Source organism: Ambystoma mexicanum, chromosome 3q, assembly GCF_040938575.1.
Source record: "Ambystoma mexicanum isolate Mex_15411 chromosome 3q, UKY_AmexF1_1, whole genome shotgun sequence".
Lineage (NCBI taxonomy): Eukaryota > Metazoa > Chordata > Amphibia > Caudata > Ambystomatidae > Ambystoma > Ambystoma mexicanum.
The window spans coordinates 126,655,386-126,680,375 of record NC_090926.1 but is presented as its reverse complement, the minus strand read 5'-3'; the positions used below and the strand labels follow the sequence as shown (position 1 = coordinate 126,680,375).

At 47.5% G+C, this 24,990-nt stretch overlaps 1 protein-coding gene across 2 annotated transcripts in view; it reads left to right on the top strand.

The window, feature by feature from the left end:
* Positions 1-24,990, top strand: part of TARBP2 (TARBP2 subunit of RISC loading complex) — a 178,749-nt gene that overhangs the window by 30,433 nt on the left and 123,326 nt on the right. Inside the window, exon 1 of one of the 2 annotated variants that reach the window (XM_069653284.1) lies at positions 7,340-7,440. The exons of the other annotated variant lie outside the window; for it this stretch is intronic. The gene's annotated coding sequence lies outside the window, so the exon portion shown is untranslated. Of the gene's footprint in view, positions 1-7,339; positions 7,441-24,990 lie in introns of those variants that run through there. 2 annotated transcript variants of the gene reach the window in all.

Genomic DNA, 24,990 nt, shown 5'->3' with positions numbered 1-24,990 from the left:
CTCATCAGGTAACTACACACTTTATCATTGCTACCACAATTATTTGTCACCTTTCTGCATGTTACTGGGGGCTTATTTGCACTCAACCATACGGGGTGTAACTGCCTAGTCACAAACTCATTTGTGCAATGCGATCATAGTTGGTCAATGGTACCTCAGACTGATCTGTGATTTTACAAAAGCCATATAATAAGTACCCAGGTCGCACTTCTCAATGGATCAATGCTTTCCTTTGTCACCAGAGCGATCACGAATGCCAGGCGCCAACTTGCTTCCAGTGTCTCATGATCTTGATTTAGATTGCCCTGCTGGCATCACTCCATTTTTCAAAGGTAAAGTCCTTCAGTCCAATACCGCCTGCAGTTGCACAAGCAGCTTTGTTTATTTTTCTCCATACAGCTAGTGTCTTTCAAGCCTCTGGTTTTCCACTTGTCATTTTCCCAAAGGGTGTCTGCTGTTTTCTTGGGCCACCCCTTTGAGAGCGATCGTCTGAATCAGTTTCTTTATTTGCTTCAACAAATCATTCATTCTTGCACTAAGCCGTGAGGCTTCTGGATCATGGCTAATGTGCAGTGTTCATGTTATACTCCAAAGCCCCGCTCTGCATGTTGTTTCTTGCAAAACGGCTACCTTTGCAAGTTTGCTTCCATCTGGAACACCATAATGTCTTTGTCAGTTACTCCAGCCCTGGCAATGTAGCTTGCATTTTTGCCAGCTGTGTATTTTCACTTCTCAAAGCGCCTAGAGGTTTCTTCTCCAGTGCACAGCGCTTTACTTCAGTTCACATCACATGGCGCATGGGGATGCAGCTTGCACGACAATGTCTCTTGAAATGGGCAGCTGTCTTTTCTTAGCCCATTCACAGATGCACAGGTTCCCCAAATGTTCAGATGTGATGTGCCCATCTGCCATTCTGCATGCAGCATTTGTTTTCCTTCCAGTGTTGTTACTGGGCAAATTCTTTACTTTCGATCAGCTCTGTTATTGCATGCCGGTGTTAGAAAGCATGCGTACATCAGCATGTGTACGGTAGATTGTGCTCTTTTTCATTTCTCACTCACAGCAATTATTGCCTTCAGTTCTGTTTCAGAGTTTTCTGTCTTTGCACCCCCCTCCTCAGTTTTTGCTCACACTGACGGTGTCTCTCACAGGGGATGGAATGCAGGAATGTCATTGTTTATCTTTCATGTGCACATGGCAGCGCCATGAGCACGCAGCAAACTTATCTCTTTGCCTATAACTCTTAAACTGTGGAGGCTTCAATGAAAGGCACTCGTTTCAGACAGTTCATCCAGATTAACTATTTCCTGCACTGCTTTCCTCCAACAGTTTTTTTTTTTTTTTTTTTTTTTTCGCCCACCTCGCCCAAGACAGTGCAAGTTATCTTCAAGGCACAAGCTCTGCACACAGCAAGACTCTTATTTTCAAAAGAGGCACTTTTTCTTGTCATCAGATTTTACTCCATGTAATTTAGCAAAATGTCAAAGCGTCTTTTAGCCTGTTTTGAACTGATCAATGTCCCATTTAAAGGCATACATTTTTTTTCTTTTTCCTCGTAACCTTGTAGTTTGGCTTCACAAACTCACTCCAATGCAATGTGCGATCTTTCAAAAGAACCCGCAACCTACTAAATCTTTGTGCTGTCTTAACACACACAGATTTTTCATTCTGTTGTACCATTGCCAGAATATAACCACTTATTTCAGTGCATTTAAAAAATGCCATGTGTAGTGCAGCTCCCTGCACGGGTTTTATTTCTCTGCAAGAGCAACCCACACTCTATATTGCTTGTGGGCTGTTAATGTGTCAACAACATTTTTCACCATGTACCACAGTCAACAGGTCACTATTTCCAAAACATACATCACTTGTAACGCAACAGTACAAATCCATGGCATAGCGTGGGAACAGTCAAAATACTCCAGGGGCAATTTAGAGGCAATTTAGAAAAATATAAATTGTCTTTTCCCCCCAAACCATTGCAAACTGATTCTGCAATTCCAAATCAATACACATAATCGAAAATCCAAATACCATTCACTCACTTCCTTTTTTAAGTGAGTCTCTCACCCATTATAAGCATGGCACAGCTAAAATGCAATATAGTCATTTTAGTGTGTTTCTTTTAAACAGAATGCACCACCAGCACATGGAATTTACAGTTGCCAAAAGAAAAAACAAACCCTTTAGGCTCTCAGCACAGATGTTACTCTTTCTCCTAAACACGGCTCATTCCCCACGTTATCTTCAGGAATGTCAACACTTCAAAAGCATAAATTTAAAAAAAGCGAACCTTCACCTCCGTACATTACAGCCCCCCACTCGCTAGCACACTGGGGCTGAATCAATGGTTGAATTACTAATCACAATTTGCATGTCAAATCCTCGCAACTATTTTCTCTGCCCTCATGACAGAATAGAGTTGAGAACTCCGTCTCACTTTGCATTTCAAATTACAACTTTAAACTGGGGAAACCGCATGATAAAATTCTTTCCTAATTGAACATACATCTTTCTTGACCATTCATCGGAGCGCTTTAAACAAAGCCATTTCCCGCTTGTTTATCGCCTTGTACTCCCTGGCTCCATTCCCAAGCAATAAGTCCGTCACGACTGATTTACTGAAGGGAGTCTTAACCACACAAGCTATCGGCCACGGCAAGCCGACACAACGTTGCTGTCTTTTGAAGTCTCAGAGCTGCAGTGAGACCACCAAGGAAATGCGACAGCCTGCTCCTCACTCTGCACTGTGTTCTCTCACACAATTTGTCATTTCACAGCAAGGCACTGCTCTGCACAAATCCCACCGCTGCCACCAAATGTCTTGAAAAGGGCCAAATCTTCCTCGGGGCCAGCCCTTGGGAGCAATAATTACCCAATTCAGCCCAAAATACAGGTTCTATTGTGCCGAGCAGTGAACTCCTGCTAGTGACAAATGACACCTTCAATAAGTTTTAGTATTTATTCTAAACAGTGAATTTCATTTACATTTTGGGATTCAAGTTAGAGAAGATTACAAAGCACAAAACTTAGAGAAATGCAAAATATAGAGAAACATAGAACTTAGAGAAACATAGAGAAACACAGTCTTACGCCCCTTCAATCAGCACTGGGAGACCCTGGCCCTCATAAGCTAGCTGTAACAAGCCCCGCTCAGAGGACAGTGCTGTAGGGTACCGTCAGAGCTCCAAATTCCGGGCACTTGATCTTGCTCGAACCAAGTCCACAGGTCGATCTCCCACATGAGTCATGTGGGCATGCATATTTATCAGTCCATGACGCACAGTTCCAGAACTTTCCCTGTGCAAAATATAGGCTAGCTCATGGAAAAACCCAACTCTGTGAATTTCCACTGTGCTCCTTTTCTGTGCCCCTCCCTGCTTGGAGCCCATCTGCGCGAAAGCTCAGGAATGTCTTATCAGTGCCTTCCCAGAGAAAGGAAGATTAGTTTACAAAGCCATGCAGGGCTACAGTTAGAAAGGCAGAATATTCTAAGAGAAGCCGAGATGAATTAACCCCATGTGAGCAAGCTCTAAAAGGCATGCACTCATAGCTTAGTGTTCATAGCGCTTAAGACTGGCTATCTAAGCGCTATATAGGTGCCATAATGTTCCAAACACTCTAATAATGTCTATTAGCTACAGAGCTGGGGCCTTCGCCCTGCCTGTCTATCAACAATGCATAATGTGACCTATCACTCCTACTAGGCCTGCACATTCCTTGTAGCTCACTACTGCATAATGGAAGTGCTACAACAGACTACTGTCAGCATTTTTGGCACATGCTTTGAATAAACTATTGGCTTTCAGCTGCTAATGCTGTCATCTGAAGCCCTGATTGGCAAAGTTGCAATTTTGTGTATCACTACACCTTCCCTTCTTTATTCTCAGGCACAAGCTCGCTTACTCTAAAGGCTCCAAAGAAAGCCAGTGCAAAGGCCGCTGTGAACAAAACCCTCTCTTCTATGCTACGACAAACCGACCGTAGGCTTTCAATTAAACTGTGCAGCTTTACAATATCGATGGGCCTCCTTCCATCCGGTTTCCTTTCTGTTTGTCTAGACTAACCCTTCATTGCCATCAAAATGTGGGTCCTCCTTGCCCTGGAGTTTAAAATAATGCGCTATTGCAGCCAAATGATAATACATCCAGGATCTGGTTTTCCCGGACCGCCAGCCCCATCCGACAAAGGTGCTCACTGGCGCTCCTCTCTGCCCTTCCAACCACATATCGCCTTGAAAGGCGAAAAACCGCTCCCAGCAACCCCTGTATCATCTTGCTGTGCTAGGTGCCAGAGCGGTGTGGATTAAAGAACTCTGATTTCCCCCCCCCCCCAATCATGCCCCACCACTCCGCCTTGAATGGGGTCATCGTCTTGCTCTCCTCTGGACAGTTCCCCTGAAACTTCTCCCACTGTAAACGAGAGAGAGAGTCAGCGGCCACGTTTATTACTCCGGAATGTGCCAGGCTCTAACTTCCGTGTTCATTTTTAAGCAGGCTTTTCATGAGTTCTCGAAGTTGTTTCAACACCCTTGAGTTACTGGACTTCCCGTGATTTATGATCTGGACCACAGCCAAGTTATCTGACCAGAGCACCACCTTCTTGTTGTTCAACTCCTTCCCCCATAACTTGAAAGCAACTACAATAGGGAACCGCTCCAGCAACGTCATATCCCTGGTAATCCCTTCCTGGCGCCAAGCTGGGGGCCAGGCTTGGCCGCACCACTTACTCCCCAAAATGGCCCCAAAACCGTGAGCGCCCGATGAATCCGTGAAGAGTTTGAGTTTCTTGCTCGTGGCCAACTCCTTCCTCCTTAGCAATACCCTGTTGAACTCATCCAGAAACCCATCCATCATTCTGAGGTCCTCCTTCACCTCGGCCCCCAGCCGCACATTCTGCGATGCATGCTGTAAGCCCACTGTTTTGAGCTCAATACTCCTAGCGAACACCTTTGCTGCCGGGATGACCTTTCCCACAAAGTTAAGGTTACTTGCCAGTGATTGGAGCTCCTCAGGGTAGCCTTACTCCTGCCCCTCAACTCCTTGATAATTTCCTTCAGCTTCAACACCTTGTCCCTAGGCAGCCTGCACTTCCCTGTGACTGAGTCGATCTTGATCCCCAAGAATGTAAGCTTTGTGAATGGGCCAACTGTCTTACCCTTGGCCAACGGGACCCCCCATCTCCTTCATCAATTCCTGGAACATGCCCATGAGCGACCCGCACTCGTCCCGTCCCCTCTTTCCGGATGAACAAAAATCGAGTTAGTGCAGTACCCCGCCACCTTGCGCCCTCTGTTTCAGGGCGAATTCCAGAAAGGTACTAAACTTTTCAAAGTATGCGCATGAAATAGCACAGCCCATTCGTAAGCACCTGTCAAAGTACTCATCTTTCACCTTGAAGCCCAGTAAATGATAGCTCTCCTTGTGAATTGGTAGTAACCTAAAAGCCGACTCGATGTCGGCGTTCCCCATGAGTGTGCCTCTCCCTGCCGACCTTACCAACTCCACCGCATTGTCAAATGATGAATAGTGGACCCTGCACATCTCTTCGGTGATGCGGTTAACCAATGCCCATCCTGGGAAGGAAAGGTGCTGTATTAGGCAGAACTGACCCTCCTCCTTTGGTACCAATCCCAACGGTGACACTACCAAATTTTCCAATGGCGGGGAGGTGAATGGGCCAGCCGCCCTCCCGAGCTTGAACTCCTTAGCAACATTTTGTGCCACAACTTCAGGCATACTCAATGCTGACCTTAAATTGTCAGCTTCCTTGCTCACAATCGCACCCTTGTACGGAATCCTGAACCCCCACCTGAAACCTTCTGTCATGAGCACTGCTCCCGAGAAGCCAAGTCAAGCCCAGCATCCCCGGAAGCAGGCTCACGACCCTCGTCCCCGGCTCCAGCAAACCCCTATTGGGGCCCTTTGGACCATGTCCTGGCGCCTCTGGCGCCAAGCTCATAAGGAACCTCAGTCCCGGCGCCAGGGGCGCCGGATTCATAATTCTTGCAAAGGTGCTTGGGTGGACCTACCTGTAGCAGACCATGCTGCATACTCACCTTTGCAAATGCTGGCAGGATGAAGTCCCCTGCCTTCTGCTGGGAGGAACTATTCCCTGAACTGGGACTACTTTCTTACCTGGGTGGGGCTGGTGCCACTCCTTAGCTCTGGAACACAGGAACTCTTTTACCTGGGCGAGGCTGAGGAAGAAGACACCCAATCACTCCAACACTATTTAAACCACACCCGATTGGGAAAACGGGCTTCGTGTTATTCTGCATCTGGAGCAGGACGCTCACCGAGTCAGCTCCAGCATTCCAGTGACCTCTCCAGCTTCAGCTCAGCAACCTGTGGAAGAAAGACACGAGAGCTATACTTACCATCCAGGAATCCAGACACCGGCAGAACCTGCAAGCAAAAGAAACATAAGGTTAGCAAGTTGCAACACGTTCGCAGCTGCGCTCGCTTACCTGATCCATCTGTGCTTTCACGGATTCTTCGCGGCCTTCTCTTCAGCAGCCTAACGGCACCTGTAAAGACAAAGAACATTGTTAAGTAGGAATCGGATGAAGGCGGCCGCATTTACTTTTCTTACCTGCTTTTGTGCGCGTATTACGATCTCTTCAACCGCAGCAGCCCGGCACCTGAAAACAAGAAAAGACATTATTAAAGTGCCATTTACGACTGCAAGAAAGCCTAACACTTACGTGTTTCCCCACGGTCATCTGCGACTGGGAAAACGCCCGCAAGGTCCCGACACCTGCAAATAAGAAAAGAACATTGTTATAGGTGCTATAATAAGGTCACAGATCATTATACTCACATACTTTGCATGTGCAACGGCAACGGACGAACAACGCCCGCAACATCTCAAGACCTGAAAACAAGGGACATTATTGAGGTGTCATTGAAATTCCCAAACCTACGTACAACCGCACGTGTCGCGCTCTCGGTGACCACGCCGTCAGCATCCAGGCACCTGAAAAAGACAATGCAAAGACTTCATTAAAGGTGCCCATCTCTTCAAGACTATAAACTCTTTATACCTACTGGCATCCGCTCGTGCAGTAACGGCGGCATCACCTTTTGGCATCTCAGCACCTGTGCCACTTCTAAGGCCACAAAAGACTTTGAGGACCTCCAGTGACGTAACTGGAACCCACGCACCCCTGCATAAGTCGCAGGATGGAGAGCCCAGCATTTATTCGCCTAAGGTGAGAGCTCACCAGGACATTGGACTTTCGGAGAGTTGGCGATTAGTGAGGAGGAAGTCCAGCCAAACGGTCATTAACCCTTTTTTCTTCCGCCTGCAGAAACCTTACCCTGCAAGCCAGACGGTCAATAAGAGGAAGCCCAGTCCAGAGAGTCATCCGAGCTCTACGCTTCTCAATTGAAGAGACTATAACAGTTCAGCCGGGACCAGCGCCTCCGTGGGAATCAGGTGAGCGTTACACCTTCCCAGAGCAACTTTGCATCCACGTTGTTGTGATATACATTTAGAAAAGGAATCCATTTATGCAAAAGTACTGGTGTGAGCAAGTGGGTTTTAATAACGTTTAACCTTTTCTTTGGGTTTAGCGCCACTCCTCTGCTTCCCCTTGCTGGAAGAAGAGCTGTGGTCCCCTGAACTTCTGCCACCTGTGTGCTTAAATCTACATGTTTTACCAAAGGGGCAGTACCCGTCTGCAAATTTCCAGCACACTGCCTGCTCCCCCTGATAACTGGGCCGGCTATTCCAGGAGCGCCTGCAAAAGGACCCCCTTCCCCAGTACCTGTAGGACCCTCTGAATTTCCCAAAATGAGACTTCTCTCCCTGGGCCTTGTCACCCGTCTCCCTTGAAGGCACTATTTCGTTCTATGCATCCCCTCACATCAACCTTATCCCATGATATTGAAGGCCAAACTTGCATTTTGATCCTGAAACTCCTGTCATATTTTAGCCAGGCGTCCACCATACGTCAAATGCAATGTGTGTATGTACTGCTCATAGGCAAATGGAGACCCCGCATCCTGCCAGAATTTTTCAATCATGATGGATGCCAGCATCCTAAAAGCGGCCAACCAATTGTGGATGGTCTCCTCCACCTTGGGCCTCTCCCTATCCTTCTTCTCTTCTCTCGCTCCCTCTCTCTTTCTCAGATAGCTCCCGGAAGCCAATCCCCCCCGGCTCCTTGTCCAATAAGGAAAGGATCTAAAAAAAACTCCTTCTGCCAGATCCTCTCCTTGTACGCCAATGGAATGTGCCAAACCAATAGTTCCCTGCTGCCTGTACAAGGGCAAAACCTGGCATTGCCCTCCCATATTGCATGGTATTGCCCAACATTCCACCTTGTACTTGGCCGGCTGCTGGTATTGGTATTGGCTGCCCCAACAGACCGCCGCCGCCCACAGGAGCTTCCCGGGATAGAGCTGCCCCTTGAACCCCGCCTGCCCCCCCATGGTGGCCCTTGCCCTTGTGAGCATGCTGGTGTTGGCAGAGCCTGTTGCAATTGACCAAATCCCCCCCTGGCTGGGATTACAGTGGGCATAGAGGAAACTTGACTTGTGTCCCTGGGGCTTACTGCACCCCCCCAAACCTCAGATTCTCCCCTTGTTGATGCACAGCCTCAGCATTTCTGCCTACATAGTTAAACGCATTTACCTTGCCACTAGTCCCCCATGCTTGCATGAACATACCTTTCACCTGCTCCAAGGATATGGGTCCCTCTGCTGCTACCACCGCCGAGTTGGCCACAGGAGCGCTGGGTGCACTGCCACTGTCCCTTGGAGCTTCAACAGATAAGGGTGCTGTATTGGGCACAGGCTCCTGCTCTCTCCACCTTCCTCTAGCCCCAGCTGATTTTCGTTTTTTGGCCGCCTCAGCCTGCTGTTTGCTGGCCTTAGCTGTCATTGTCCTCTTTCTTTTGGTTTCTGGTTCTTCCTCCTCGCTATGTCTTCCTTCTCCTGCATCTTCTTCCTCGCTTATAGCCTCAACGGCTGAAAAGTTAGGGAACAATTGAGGTGAATCAGCCTTCTGGCTTGTCCCAGCTGCATCGTCATCCAGATGTGTGGCCACCAGGTGCAGCCAATTTGGCCCATTCTTGACTGCTACCACCCGCACCATCCATATGAAGGCTTCCAGATCCTTATTCGGGCAGAAAAACCCTGGCGTACCCTTAGCCTGTGTAGCCATCCTTCTTGTTGTTGGTGAGTGGAATATTCTTTAGCAGCTCAACTTCAGCGGGCACATGCACTGCCAAATTTGTAGCAGCCTTCCAGGCAATGACTGTGTTTACCCACTGTTTTTCAGAGTTTGTCTTGCTCAATGAGCTTTTTCACAAAATGCTTTCTTCCTCTTATCTGTTGCACCATCCCAATGTCAATTCCTGTTACCCTGCCCAGTCACATGCACTTCCTACTATCCGGTTCAGCTACCTCGCGGTGGCCTCACCTGCCACACGCACCGCAGCCCTCACCCGCCACACGCACCGCAGCTCGAACGCTCTGGCTCCGCAGTTCCTTCTTCAGTTCTTCCGGAATCAGCGGCTGGGTCCTCCAACTGGAACAGCAAGCAAACCAAATCAAATAAAACGAAAAGAAACCGGTCCTTCGGTGCGGCGGCTGTCCATCTTGAGCTGGATTCTCCTGCACCAGGGCGCCTGCCAGCTTATAATGCAGCCTGGCACACCCATTCCCTTTGTTGCCCTTTGTGGGCATTTTCATAAATTTGGCGCGCTTCCCGCCCCCAGGCCGCTTACATCACGCCTCCCCCTTAGCCAGGGGGGAGGGAGGAGGACCCTGCCCATGTTATCTGGCTGTCTTCTCCATTCCTTGTCCCCTCCATTTCTTCTGAAGGTTTCCTCTAAATTTCACTAGGCACAGGACGTCTTTCTGTCTGCATTTTTCCCCAATCCCATTTCTCCAGAAGAGGAACAGTGGTACAGGTGAGATGTCAAAAGATCTGTCTTGTCATACCTGGACTGGACTGCTTCCATTAGACAGTTTGTAACGTGTGTGTTCAAAGCCTTGCATGAGGGTGACCTTCTACTATTAGCTGATGGATTTGGCAAGTGATACTTTGGCTTATTCAGCGCACAGGTTTCCTTGCCGGCCTCTGTTCTGGGTCCTTCATTTAGAGGCATGGCAACGTCATGGGCTGTGGCTCATGGAGTACAAGAATTCAGGATATATGCAGAGCAGTGACTTGGGCCGACCTCAATACTTTCACCAGACACCACTGCCTCAATTCTCCCCAAGCAGGGGTCGACCTCCATCGGGGAGAGAGTGCTGAGCACTGGTACACATGATCAGGGGTGATTTGTTGTGGATCATGGTAATAAATTGATTGGACAGCACTTTTGTTGGTCTGTGTTTTTCTTCTTGAGTAACTTTTCACTGCTATAGTTGGTATGCCTCACAAGTAAGTACTGTGACGAGAAAAGGGGACGTGGAGATAATAAGCTGGTTACTTAACAGTAATCCTCATTACTCGTAGTTCTACTCTTCCTCATCACGGTACTTCTGTCCCACCCCGGTGCACAATGGAAAACTACCATGATTTGTTACAGTGTGTTGAAATTGCACATTGTGGTAGCTGGCAGTGCTATTTTCTCAGTAGAGAGGAGTTTGGCATTGATGGTGGATTGAAACGATGGAATGGATTCCTGGCGGGCGTTTGGGCCTGCTCAAGTAAATACTGACACAAGTAAGAGTAGGACTAGTAGTAATGAAGATTACCAGTAAGTAACTAACTGGGTTGTTTCCAGCACTTGGAGAATCTTGGTAATCCTTAGTGTTTCCAGCATATCAATTACCTCCATGTCCCTCTTCCTCGTCCAAGTTCTCACTTCTGAGGTCCCAACCTCCATGCAACGCATTCCATCTTTTTATTTATTACCCATATTCCCTGCCCCTACATCTAGAGCATAATACTCCAAACCACTGTCATTCATCAATTTGTATTTGTCCAGAAAGGAACTCTGATAGGTAGCTGCACTGCCTGCTGCTATGGGATCATCTCAAAGCTGGGCTTAAGGGGCAGCAGTGTGTGCACCTTTCTGCGGGAACCCACTGCTGATCTCGGAGTGTCTGGGGAAGGTAGGTCGTCCTTCTGCAGGGCTTTAAGGAGGCCGGGCAGAGCTCCGGTAGTCGCCGCTTCAGAGATTGGGCACTGCCAGGGGTCCCTAAAGTCCTCAATTAGCCCAGGCCAATCAGGCTAGTAGAAGCCAAGGCCTTTTTTCCCACTGCCTGTAGCCCCTGGTGCCCAAACGTATTACTCTTGTATGCACTAGAGCTTCAGACATTTAGGAAGAAAAAAATGCCTTGACTTGTGCCCAGCTCTCCTTTTCTTCCTTCATTGTGGCTCCGACCCCAGCCAGGCATCCCTTAAACTAAAGAGATGCAGCCATCATCCCCCTCGCACCCTATATGTGTCACGGAGGGCACTCTGTTAAGAGTGGCCCAGGGCACCCAGGTAGGGTTTGGGTGGTTGTGCCGAAGTAAGGTAGACCGATAAGTACATACACAGCTGAAAGTAAAAGAGAACCAAGAGTAGGCAAGTGTAGCAAGGACATAAGGTACAACAGAATGGATTCCCTCTTGGGGTGTATGCAGATAAAGGGAAGAGTGTTCCACGGACCTAGGAAAAACTCTAGCCTTCTGCACAGTTTGCTATAACAGAGGCCCACGCTGTTTGCTCATGGCTGGGAACAACAGCTGTGGGTGTCTGTAACACAGAAACTAGACAAGGGAAGGGGCAGAGGTTGCTTGCCGGAAACCAACAGACAAGCCCTGTACAAAGGGGTCTACAAACGATACAAGAGAAGACAATAACAGACAAATCCAGGAAAAGGGAAGTCGATGAGCAAACTAGCAGAAGGAAATGAAAGGAAAGCAGTATAACTGAATTGGACAGGGATAAAGAACTGAGGGTTGAAAACGAGGAAGAAAGCAAAGAAGCAGCAGTCAGGAAACGGGGGGCTGCAATAACTGAAAGTAATAAATGCAGATAAACTGTTGTGGATTGCAGAGGACTGTAGGTTGCAAGGTAGCGGGCTCAGAAGAGCAGAACAGCAAGGAGCAAGCCCAAAGGAGCAGGGCTGTAAGAAGGGGATCCCAGAGGAAAAGGGCTGTAGGCAGCGGAGTGAAACAGGCTGCAAGGCAAGGAGCCCAAAGGACAAGGGCTGTAGACGAGGAGTCCAAAAGACCAGGGCTAAAAGCAGAGGGGTGTAGCAAGCTGCAAGACCGGGGTTCCAGAGGACAAGGGCTGTAAGCAGCAGAGAGATGCAGACCGCAAGGCAGGGAGCCCAGAGGAGCAGGGCTGAGGCAGGGAGCCCAAAAGGCTAGGGCGGAAGGTAGAAGGCAGCAGAGCGTGATCGGCTGCAATGCAGAAAGCCCGGAAGGGCACTGGGTCCAAAGCAGGAGTAAGGAAGAACCGCATACAAAGAGCCATAGCTCGAAGCAAAGAGGTGCTGGAAGGACTCTTAATGCAAGAGACTGAGCCCCTGCAGGCAGCAGCTTTTATACCGCCCTGCCCAGCACAGGGGCAGGCTAATTGGTCGCACCTGGATCAGCACACCTGCATACAATCTGCCTTCTCCCTCTCTGTTCCTGAGCTGGTGGAAGCAGAGCTGATTCCTAGGGCTTCTGGGGATTGTAGTTCCGATGATGATGACTAGGAATGGCCAGGAATGGATAGTTATAGCCAAGTGCATTGTGGTAAGTGTAGTTTGTTGGGGAAAAATAAAAAAGCACCAAAGTCTTGCAAATGGGAAATAAGATCCAAAAAGTGAATAGCGGTTGATCCAAGAGTTTTCTGCAGATAAATGAATAACAATTAGCCCATATTGATCGCCAATGTATGCGCCCATGGCGCAGGCATGACAGTATGGGAGGGTAGTGATTGCTGCAAAGGTATGCTTGGTGAGGGTCAGCCCCTCTATTAAGGAGCAAAAGGAGGGGCAGGAGGTGGCCCGTACCAAAGCCGCATGTCACTCGTAGGGCAGTGCCCCCAAGATGAGCTATGGAGGTTCAGGTTGTGGTGTTGTGGCTGCTCTGCAGTTCGGCAGAGTGGGTCTTGTCAATGGGTGGTCCACCCTGCTTTTTGCCCAGGACAGGCAATTGACCCCGCACCCCTGCACCGGGGGCAGTTTGATGGTTTATTGGGGGGTAGGGGAAGGGATGGAAGGCTTCCAGATTTGGTTTTTCCAAAAACAAAAAAGTATCTGCAGTCATTTGCATCTCGTTCCTATGTGCTGGGGCCATAGGTTACAGGAAGCAGACTCCCCCCAAGAAGATGAATGTCCTTGTTGAAGGATTCTGTAGGCTCTTCTCATGCGTGGAAGAGGGAGGGCCTGAAGAAATGGCTGCTGGCTGGCTCAGAGTGTTGTCAGAAAAGAGGTTGATCTGCATTTGCCAAAAGGCATTGCGATTGGAGGCACTACAGAGTAAGAAATCTAGATGGAGCTTTCATCCTGTGAGGAAGTCATGGTTGCACAAGTAAGACAGACACAAGTGATCACAGTTCAAGGGTGTTTATTCAACAATGATTTGGTATGAAAGTTGGAAAAATGCCTATTCTAAACCTAAGGTGGGAGCAAGCGTCGACCATCAAAGGAAAAATAAGGTAGCCCTAGTAGCGTTGTGAAATAAAAAGGGACTATACTAAAACCTATTGCCAAGCCTTACAACTAATACAAAAATGGTTGTGGACTAGTTCTCAAGAAAAGAAAGAAGTGTTCTCAAATAATGTCAGTAAGGGGTAGCTGGGTCTCCCTTCCCCACGTTTTTAGCACGGGGTAAGATAGAAGCTTGGAGCACAGTACGGTGTCGGGCTCTCCCGCACAAGATGACAGTTATAATGGCTGCTTCCAGGACCGTTGATGGCCAAGTCTCGTTTCACTTGAAAGTCTCTTGCCTTCAAGGGCCTGGCGGGTTCAGCTAACAAAGCAAAAGGTTCCTTTAACCAATGAAAGTTTGTTTCCAATGTTCGCTGGGTGATGGCTTCACCCCTGGGCCCCCCTCTTCTGGGTGCTGACCCTTCTCAATTTTATTCCACAAATTTGTCAGTTCTCTTACTTGAAGTTTGGATGATGGCTCCCTCGGTTGGCCTTGGACCCCTCTTGACTGTCAGTACTCGGGTGATGGCTTCACCCCTGGATCTCCCTCCGTCGGGCTTGGATCCCTCTTGTCTGCTAGCACTTGGGTGATGCCTTCATCTCTGGATCTCCCTCTGCTGGGCTCAAACCCTTCTTCTCTGGCATCCCTCCTTCGGGTAACACAAAAAAAAAACCCAAGGGGGAAAGAAGTTCACATGGAAGAGTACTATATTAATTTGAGTACCCAATAATGGAAATAGAGGCGAAGAAGTGAAGGGAGCCCAATCATGATAAATTCACATTTTCTCTTTTAGTTTATTACCATTATAAAATTGCATAATATACAAACATCAAAACAACAATAAAATAGATGAATTAATTTTAATATAAAATACTTGTCAAATCTAATGCCTTAAATCATTCAATCGCAATTTGATTACCACAATTCATAACCTCGTATTACTCAAGGTAAAGCATCACTGTCTCATTTTCAAATTTCATTCGAATAGTGGAGATGCTGTAGAAAAAATGAATGGTTGACAATAGAAAAAAGTGCCAAAGCACTTTTTTGCATTTAGCACTTTATTCCATTGTTAACAATTTGGCACTTAGCACTTGGTTGCATTTGGCACTTTTTTCTATTGTCAACCATTCATTTTTTCTACAGCATCTCCACTATTCGAATGAAATTTGAAAATGAGACAGTGATGCTTTACCTTGAGTAATACGAGGTTATGAATTGTGGTAATCAAATTGCGATTGAATGTTTTAAGGCATTAGATTTGACAAGTATTTTATATTAAAATTAATTCATCTATTTTATTGTTGTTTTGATGTTTGTATATTATGCAATTTTATAATGGTAATAAACTAAAAAAGAAAATGTGAATTTATCATGATTGGGCTCCCTTCACTTCTTCGCCTCGATTTCCATTATTGGGTACTCAAATTAATATAGTACTCTTCCATGTGAACTTCTTTCCCCCCTTGGGGTTTTTTTTGTGTTACATTGTTGTTCCCCAGTTCCATGGTTCAGGGGTTACCCATCCGTTGTGATGTATCCCTCCGTCGGGTGCCATTTCTTCACTTTTACTTTCACTTTCAATCTTAGGGTGCCAACTTTTCACCCTTGGTTCCCCCTCTACTGGGCTTTGACCCCTCCATCAGGGTGATAGTGGCTCACCCCCAGATGCCCCTCTTCTGGGTGCTGACCCTTCTTTACTTTCGATGTTTTCTTTTACACAGTTCAATGTTTGTGGGATTCACTTCCCTGGCTTTTTAACAGTTTGTGATCAAAATCTTTCGATTGTATGTGGATTTTGCGTGACTCTCACTGTGACCACTTCAACCTATTCTGCTGGCATCTGTAGTTTCTCTCAGATGGGGCTCGACCAGAGTCTCTTGAGTCGGCATCCACGTGGTGCCGCTTTCCCTCTACAGCTGGTCTCACCTTAACACTTGACAGTTCTTTCAAAGTTCCTCAAACTTGTTTCAAAACTTGCCACTTTTCGATTCATCAATGAACACAGCCCGGTTCTTATCGGCTCTGCCCTCGACTCACCGGCTATGATGAACCGCTTAGGCTCTCCTTCAGTGGAGTCAAGACCAGTACCATGGGCGCGGGAGTTTCCCTCGCTCCTCCTTATCGGCATGGGCTTGCCCCGTGTACCGTTGACATCTGCTGCAAGACACTCGTGCCATTGTTCACGGTCTTAGGCATTCTTCCTCGAAGGTTCCGCAGGCCTGGGATGAAAAGGGCAAGGTCACGACTCTCCTTGCCACACTCTTCCTTCCTGCCTTTCTCCTTCGCTTGAAGTGCCGCGTCGGGTTAGCTGTCACGTGGTGCTGTCTGCCGTGCCTACCTTGCTCGTACTGTGCTTTCTTACTCCACCTTTTTATCCCTGTGGGAAAAGGAAAGGGCTGTTGGGTGTGTATGATTCAGGTCAATTGCCTGACGCCGCCGGGTTTGGGACATGTCAAGTAGACTGGATTTACATTAGTACGTGTCTTGAGTGTTTGAAGGTGTTTGTGTCGGAATGGGGGGGGTTGGAGTGTCAAAGTATCCTGCAGGGGTTGGAAGGAACTGAGGTGTCAAATGGGATTGTGGCTTTCGTATTTGGGTTTGGGGTGGTCTCTGAAGGGTATGTTTTGGATGGTTTTCGAGAGAAATGAGAATGACCGGAGTTCTTATCGTGACCTAAATATGGAGGGTTGTGGGAATGGTAGCAAGCTGTCAAAGCAGCCTTGGAGCTTGGAAAGTGGCAATAAAATGGACGGGATTGGTAGGGTTCTTGAAGCAGACTGGAGTAACTGGGATTGTGAAATAAACCAGGGGGATTATGGGAGCGATAGTGCCTAACCCAAGCAGATTTGGTGTTCAGAACAAAATAACTGGAGGAATGAGGAAAAGAATGTCTGGGAGAGTACCCTTGTAAGAACCAGGGAAAGCGGGAGTCTGGGAGTTGTGGCTCTTAACAAGTTTACCAGATGTGAATACCTTTGGGTAAGGACGATTCAATGGGAGATATTAGCAGGAATAGCTTATAAAAGCTTCAGAGACTTCATTCCCCTCACCATCCTCCCTGTGATGGTACCGTGTCTCACCTGGAGTATTCCCTCCAGCATAACCCCTGGCTCCAAGTGATCCTCCCACACTGGTCCACCCCCAGGAATTGGATCCAACAGGGATGGCCGTGTCCTGGCCACCCGAATAAGGGATTCTCGAGGTTTGTTGGAGAGAATACCCTCAGATTTCTCGCAATCCTCTGCTTCTTCTCTTGATGGCTCTTTATCTTCCACTGGCATGGACCATGCTGAGATGGAGGTGCTTGGGGAAATGTTTTGGCTATGGAGGCCCTTTGTGCAGTGCTAATTCCAGTGACAGAATATTTGCATTTCTAGTGGATGCTGGTTGTTCTGGAGATGTGTCCGGAACCAGGCCTTCTTCCAAGCAATTTAAGCATAATGTCAGTGTTGGACCTATACTTCCTACAAGGTCACAATGCAGTTGGGTGGCTTTTGGCAGTTTGCAAAGCTTTTGGTGGACTGGGAAGACTTTGCTTAATTATTGCATGCCATGATCACAGGCGGTCCTGTTTTTGGGCTTGGCCTGTCATCTCTGCCTTCTCTTTTAATTTCCAGTGTTATGCAGATGACTCTCGGCTCTCCTTCAAGCTACCATCCTCTGCCTCCTCCTCTGTCATCCCTGACTAGCTATCCACTATTCAGGCATGGTGCACTGCTAATGATTTCTGCCTTAATGCCAGTAAGACGGATCCTTCTCATCGGGACCCCTGCTCCCTCTTTCCATCCCACACTGTGGCCACCCTCCATGGGCCCCCTCCCCTCACCCTCTTGTGAAGCAAGACTCCACCCTCTCCTTCTCTCCTCACATCACAGACCTGGCCAAGAAGGCCCACTTTCAGCTGCACCTCCTCAGATGTGTTCTCCCTTTACTCACCTTCCCACAGAAACTCAATGGCTTCAGAGCTCTGGTTCTTTGCAGGCTGGACTACTGCAATGGCCTCTTTCTCAATCCTCCCAACTCTTCTCTTCGCCCTCTTCAACTAATCCAGAGAAGGATTTCAAGGCTTATCCTTGGCCTCCAGCACAGGTATTGCATCTCTCCCGCCCTTAAATCTCTCCACTGGCTCCCAGTCGCTGCAGGGATCAGGTTCAAGACCCTCTGCATCATCCTCAAGGCTTTCTGGGGCCTGGGACCCCTCTATATCCTACTTGCTCTTTCGAAATACCTTCCTGCTAGAACCCTTCTGTCTTCTAGCTCGAACTCTCTGCAAATCGGACATTTTTCCAGGCAGAGAGTGTGGGATAGATATCTCTCCTCCGCAGGGGCCTCCCTCTGGAATGGCCTCCCTACCCCTCTGACATGAGCTGGATCTCCTTAAGTTCAGGAAGCTTCTCCAGGCCTTTCTCTTTTGCTCCTTCCCTCTCCCCCTGCCCTGCTAATCTCCCCCTCTATCCTAGACCGGCGGCCTATTTCCTTCAATAGTCTTATAGGGTACCACCCCCCCTACTCCCTCACTGTCCAGGTGCACTTGGTCGCACCTGACGCCCTCCTGCCCCCGCTCACCCCTCTCATCCGGCATTTGCCCTTATGGGCCCCCGCCGGCATTTGTCTGGATTCTGCACCGCTGGAGGCATTCCACCCCCTTACCAGCACTTAGCTTGTGGACCGTCTTTCCCCCTGCTCTATCTGCTTCTCTCGCCCTGTCCACCTGGCTTCCACTGGCATGCTCCCTCCCACAGTCCTTCGGACCTGCTCATGCACTCCTCCTCCCCCTTCCCCCGCTTCCCTCACCTCTGCACTTCACGTCACTGTACGTGCATGATCTGAATGTCACAAGGCCTAGTATGATCGCTTCCCTGTTTTGTCCTTTCTGGACTTGCAGGACACTGACTTTCATGTGCCAATCAGGTGGTCTGGGGGGTTACTGCACTTCCTGATAGTGATTTGCAGTTTCAGGCTCTGCTATTCAGCCTCAAAACTCCGTCCAAGTGTTTGAAGTGCTGAGTCATGTGGCGTGCATTTTCATGCTTTGGGCTTCAACGTTTTCCGTAACTGGAGGATTGGATGATCAGGGCTGCCTACAGGAATCCCCTGGTGGCACAAGTGGGGATTCCATGCAGAGTGCTGTAATCACTGGGGTTTCTGCTGAGCCTGGAGACTTCACTTGCTGCTGTTGCACGATCTTCAGTACTTTGGGGCTGCATGGGGCCAAGCGCTGCTCCGAGTGGATCAGGTGGATAGGCTCCAGTGCCTCTTGAGGAATCTGCTGTCGTGGGGCCCAGTGACGGCCAAGGAGGTTCTTGTCATGTCTATGGCTGGGGCATAAACGCGCCTGCTGGTGTAGCACCTTAACAGGTGGTGGTGTACTCCCAGGCATTTCAGGACAGGATTCCGGTCACTTCTGAGCTGCAAGCTTCAGTTTGGTTGGATTGTTGGGAAATCTGAGAGGTTTTCTGTTGCAGCATCCCATGCCAAGCATCTACAGATGCCAGTGGCCTTGGCTAGGAACCAATGTTGGGGTAATTACAATACCAGGAGCGATGGACTCCCTAGCAAACTGTTAATTACTCCAGCTGGGGTGCATGCTGCAATTTTCAAGACTCAGCATTAAAGTGTCATCTGTGCTAGTCAGGACGCACAACTCATTGGCTATTGCCTATGGACTCTGCCCTGACACCTAGCAGCTCTGGCATTCGAGTTAGCATGTTGTGCTCTATCCAGGTTCCTATCTTTGAAGGAGGTGCATTTCGGGGGAACTGACAACGTCCAAGCGGACAGTTTCTTTTTGGATGTTATGCCAGGAGTTGTTTCACCAAATCCTACAGGAGGTTGAACTTGCGGGTGTTAGACATGTTTGCCTATGCAAAGGATGCTCAGCAACCACTCTTCAGCTCCAGGTTCCTGTATCAAGGGTTTGGGGAATAGATGCCAAGGCAGTACACTGCCTGCAGGGACTTGTGTATGCCTATGCCCCACTGCTTCTGCTTCCAAGATCAATGGCTCCGGATCTTAGGTGCTTGTGGGGGCACCAATGTGGCCAGGCTGATCATAGTTTCCTTAGCGAATCAAGCTACTTTTGGCTATGGTGTGTCTGTTGTTTTTCGCGTGCCCTCTTAGGAAGTTTCCAAAGACTCTAGTCACCAGCAGGATGCACTCCCTCGCCGGGCTCTAGGAATTACGTCGGATACATCTGACCTAGGGAACTACTGTGTCCTTGAGTGGACCCGCCTTGGGAGTGAGTTTTTGATACCTGTTTGGGAAACTCTGCGATTGGCTGCAGTGACAGCACCCACAGTAGAATTGGCTACTAAGTGTAGGCGTATATACCCCGCCTCAGAATTTACGAGGTTTTGCAATTGTGAATGAACACATGTCCTGGAACCATTGGTATCAGCTGCCCTGAAGATGGACTGATTTTCGGTCCGAAACGCGTCGGCTAAGAAACTCAATAGATTTGGTACCCTTTGGGATTGATAAACCTCAACTTGTTGGATTTTGATATTGGCACGAATGGACATTTAGAAAATGGCCCGGGAATTATCTGGTCCGCACATTATTGCTCGGTGTTAGAAGAATAAACTGAAATCTGATGCATGCAAGACTCTCAGGAAGAAGGGTCTTTATGAATGTGCCAGCGTTCTTTTTGTTTGTACCGTGAATAGTGAAATTATTTGGTGACATTTTTCGTGTTTTTGTCTATATACTGAGAAATATCAATGTTGTATGCTTTCTTTTTGAAACCTAAAAAAGACTAGTAAAAGTTGGTTTTTGCCTTTTTTTAAACAAATGGATTGTGGAATTCGTTTTTGATCTATTTATTGACCACATGGAAAGCACACTTCGAGTGCTGTATTATTTTAAGTTATGAACAGGACAGTTTACTTTCATTAAGCAACTATTGAATTTGTTTTGGGGGGGTCCCTCCCATTGGAGTGCACTGTGGACAGACAGGTAGCGATACATGTCTTTTTCTCTTTTCTAGTCACCAGCATCCCAAGTTTAGGTGTTTTGGAAAGTGAGAGGCAGAGGTTGTGCGGCCATGGTCTGACTCTGCAGCTAGCTTTGGAAGTCCTGGAGGACTTGGTATGCTGAAGGTCTTTCACAAAAGACTGAACCCTTCAAACTGGCGTGTACAGCCTGTTCCATATTTTTGATTCTGCTCTTTCTACAGGAAGTTTGGGGGATGGCCCTGGCAGTCTCCACTCCACAGGCTCCTATTCGCGTCTATTGGGGAATTTCATGACCCTTGAGTTATGTTCTCTGGGTGGAAACAGCTGGTGGCCTAAAGGGTTTCTTGCTCGCCACACCCAATGTGTATGCCTTGGGATCTTCCTTTTGTTAACTACCAGGAAGACAGATTCTCAAGTTATTACATCTGCTTGGAGGCTGGGGGGGGGATGGGGGGGGAGTGGTGGAGGGGTGGGGGGATTAGTGTGTTGATGTGCACATTTCTCTTCTTGGGTGCTGTCTGATTCCCCTGTTCAGAGGTGTTTTTTTTTTCGTTTTTTTCCCTCACCCACCCTCTCCGGAAAAGGAAACGTGGGAAGGTTGAATGTGAACAGGGCTGTGGTGACTTATCTAGACATAATGGTGCTTGTCGGACAGTGGAGGAGTTTATTAATTACGTTTGATGGTCCCAAACCTGGAATGGTCATCAGTGCCTGATATGTGCAAATGGATCTGGCTGGCGATTGCAAGGGCATATTTTGTGGCAAAGGTTCACTCTATTCAGGTTTGCTCTACTAGAGAGGGGTCCGGGGACCGAAGTGAATGGCATGCCTATTTAAGACCTATGCAAGGCGGCAACCTGGGCTGACCCGACTATCTTCAACATATATAAGCTCGGGTTAACTCTTTTGGAACAAGTGTTTTGACCGCTTGCCTTCACTTTCAAGGGTGATTTGCTCTTGTCTTCTGCAGATAATTTAGTGATTGGGTGTTTCAGCAGCATCCCGATTGGCTTATGTCTGTGTCCTGGGGTAAGAAAGAGGGACGTGTAGGTATGTGAGGAATTCGACCATCCGCACAGTGGGTGTGCACTCGCCTGGGCCTTTTTGAAATTTTAGATGAAATTGAATTAGGGTGTAGGTCAACATCTAGAAAATGTGTGGGGTAATCTGCTGCACATATTTTCCTATGCTCAACGCACAACATACACATAGACATGTGTACTTTGGGTGAACACAGCCTACAGGTGCAGTCCTCCCCATCACATTTAGTTGGAATGTGACACCCAGGAGTACATCAAGGCAGCTCAAAAGGGGGAGGGCAAAACCTTCCCCCCTGTCATGACCAGCTTAATAAAATTCCTGTCCTATCCTTTGTTAGCCCTGCAAAATGGTGGCAGCAATTAAACATATTTAGCATACTAATGAGTATACTTCAAACAGGCCCGCAGAGGCTAACACAAGTCAGGCAATGCCTCCCAACAACCTTTGATATGGACTGTGTCAACCTGAAGCCAGCTCCCGCCCCATCAAGGGCTGTAAAGTGTCATGTCTGGTACATGTGTTTACAGTAGGAAACCCCCCGCAAGGGGGTCCCCATTCAGAGGGTACGAGTATGTGATTTGTTGGAGACAGTCTATTCTTGACACAACTTCAAGGGAGACCTGCCTTTAATCAGGAACCACAGAGAGCTCAATTAACCAGAGAGACCATTTGATCCACAACAGACAGGAAGATGGGTGGGACTTAGTAGTACATGTTTTCGCCGCTTTACCTTTCCTCTTGCAAAGCACTCAGGCTCACGCATAACAGAAGATTGTTGGTGGGGACCCAGTATTGGTCATTAAGGTAGGCTTAGCCTACACCAATCACTGGGGCCCATTTGGCTTTAAAAGAGGGTTAAGCCCCTCTTGGCAGATCATCTGAAGACTTTGCAAGGAGTAGCAAGAATAACTCATTGGGACTCTGGCTGAAGGTACAGTCTGCCTTACATCTTCCACCAGTGAAGGAAGGCCAGGAACTCCAAGAGGGAAGCGAGATCCCTCCAATAAACATCTCCCACGGAACAGAGGGAGATACTGAATCCAGAGGACCCTCCAGCAGCTCCAGAACCGGTACCCAGCGAGCACATGGCCTGCTAGGCTCCGCAAGCAATCTTCCTAGGTGGGAAGTGCCAAATAGTCTCTTAATCAAACCAAGGACAAGACAGTGGCCTGCAACACTCTCCTCAGCTTTGGGCTTGGTATGCATTCTGGCATTCGAATGAGCACGAGCCTCTTCTCAGGCGTTCCTGCCAGCTTCTGCACAGTGACCTCCATAGTGTGCAGAGCAGCTTGCAGCCCCTCCCATTATAAGCCTGCAATTGTTTTAGTGCGGGTGGAGCATGCAGGGTGACAGTAATGACAGTGCCATAAAGGAGGAGGCCAAACCAGTAATAAGGTGGAAAAAACTTTGGCCACAAGCTTTATTGTAACATGAGCCATAGTGCAAAAGAAAACCAACCATAAAACATAATGTAAAAACAGAAAACACATATTTTGGGGAACAGGGGATCCAGTGAACAGGGACCCTACTCCCACGTAGGGCCAACTCACGGCTGATCCCTGCTGCCCCTCGTACGAAAGCTTGTGAGGTTCTGTGGACCCAGCGTGTGAGCTGTGTCCAGTTTATCTTCTTTGCTTTTTTAATTCTCATTCATACTGCATTTTTCCTATACAGGATGTCTCCATTGCTTTGCCAAATGGCATTCTTGTCTTCCAAAGTTTCTTGCAATCAACCGTTTTTCTTTAATGTAGATGTTGATACCTTTTGGGATTGTCCTTTCCCTGCATCTTGGGGAATTTTGCCTTTCCCAACTGTTGTGCGCCTTTTTCCTCATTTTGAGGCATGTGTCGGCATTCCTTTTTCGCTATATGATCCACTTGGTGAAACTGGCCCCTTGTGAGGCATTATTAGTTTTGTCCATGGTGGTGGATTCCAGAGCTTTGGTTTTTATCAAATTCAATTCCAGTTTTGAGATTGCCCTTCCCATGCACTCTGGAGAGGCATTTTGCCTTTTGCCACTTTCGAGGCGGAGATCGGCATTCCTTTGGCTCTATGATCCACTTGGGATTTGACCCCTAGTAATTTTTTATCCTCAGTGGTGGATTCTTGCGCTTACACTTTTTAACATTTTTTTATTTTTTTTATTTTCGTTCAGTTTTTACAAACTTTTTGAAAACTTTTTAAACACTAACTTATTATAAAACACTTTTAAAATACATAAATTGACTCCAAAAACAAAAATAGGAAGTACAACTAAATGGCAAACTTTCTCTTGGCTTAGCGCAAATGGACCTTAGTATATCTCCATTCGGGAGATTTCTCTAGTTCTCGTTTATTTCTGTGCTCTTTACACCTTCCGTTTTCAGAACTATGCGTATATAATAAGTGGCTTTCTTGTTCAGTGTCTTCACTGTTCACCAAGTCAATCGTTTGTGATTGTCTTTTCCTCACAATATGGAGAAGTCTCCCCCAACCGAATTTACATTTGATCACGGAATCGCATTGTTGCAATCAGCAGGGATTTACTTTCGCCAATGTGAAGATGTATCCACCATTCTTTCAGACCATATGACAGGACTCGACTCCTCTCCTTCCTTAAGCAATTTTCTCGCTGAACTTTAAGTTCGGGGCAACGCAGGACCAGATGTTTTAAATTTCCGTCTTCTTCTGCGCAGAACCTACAATTAGAGTTTCCGGCCGCAATCTTCCTTTGATAGATTAGGATCTCTTTGGTTTCATAGATGTTTAGGCGAAATTTTAAGTATAGTCTTCGTAATTGTTTACACAGTGATAGCGTTAGATATTTCGCGAGTGTGTTGCGTCTTTTGGCTTCAGGTGGAGTGTTTAGCATACACCTGTGCGAAGATCTTTTTTCGTTGATTTCTATCCAGTCCCAGCCTAATAGTTTTCGTTTTACTAGATCTGGATTCTGCCATAAAGTATCTTCGTCTGAACCCAATTGTGCTAGAATTTCGTTGCATTGGCGCTTCCACTCACACAATGCTGATTTTCCTTGTCCTTTGTCTTCTGTCAAGAATTTAACGGAGGGTAAGTTTGCTACTTCATGAGTTTTCCTGAACAGAGCCAGTTTGTTCCAGGTGATTCTCGCATTGAGAGTAGAGAGTCCTATCTCAAACAGTACACATGCTGTAGGTGTGCTTAGTGGGATCTGGAGAATCCTTTTCCAGAAGATGCTTTCGCAACTGGCCCATATTTTATAATCACACCCAAACATATTCTCGGCACCATAGGTGAGAATTGGGCATACTTTACTTTGGTAAAATCTTCTTACCGCCTCATAAGAAAATTTGCCATTTTTGCTGTAAAATGGTACCCTGTGCTGTTAATAATTTGCAGCTGTTTAGGAGTTGTTTTGTCATTGGGGTGTCATTTATGCT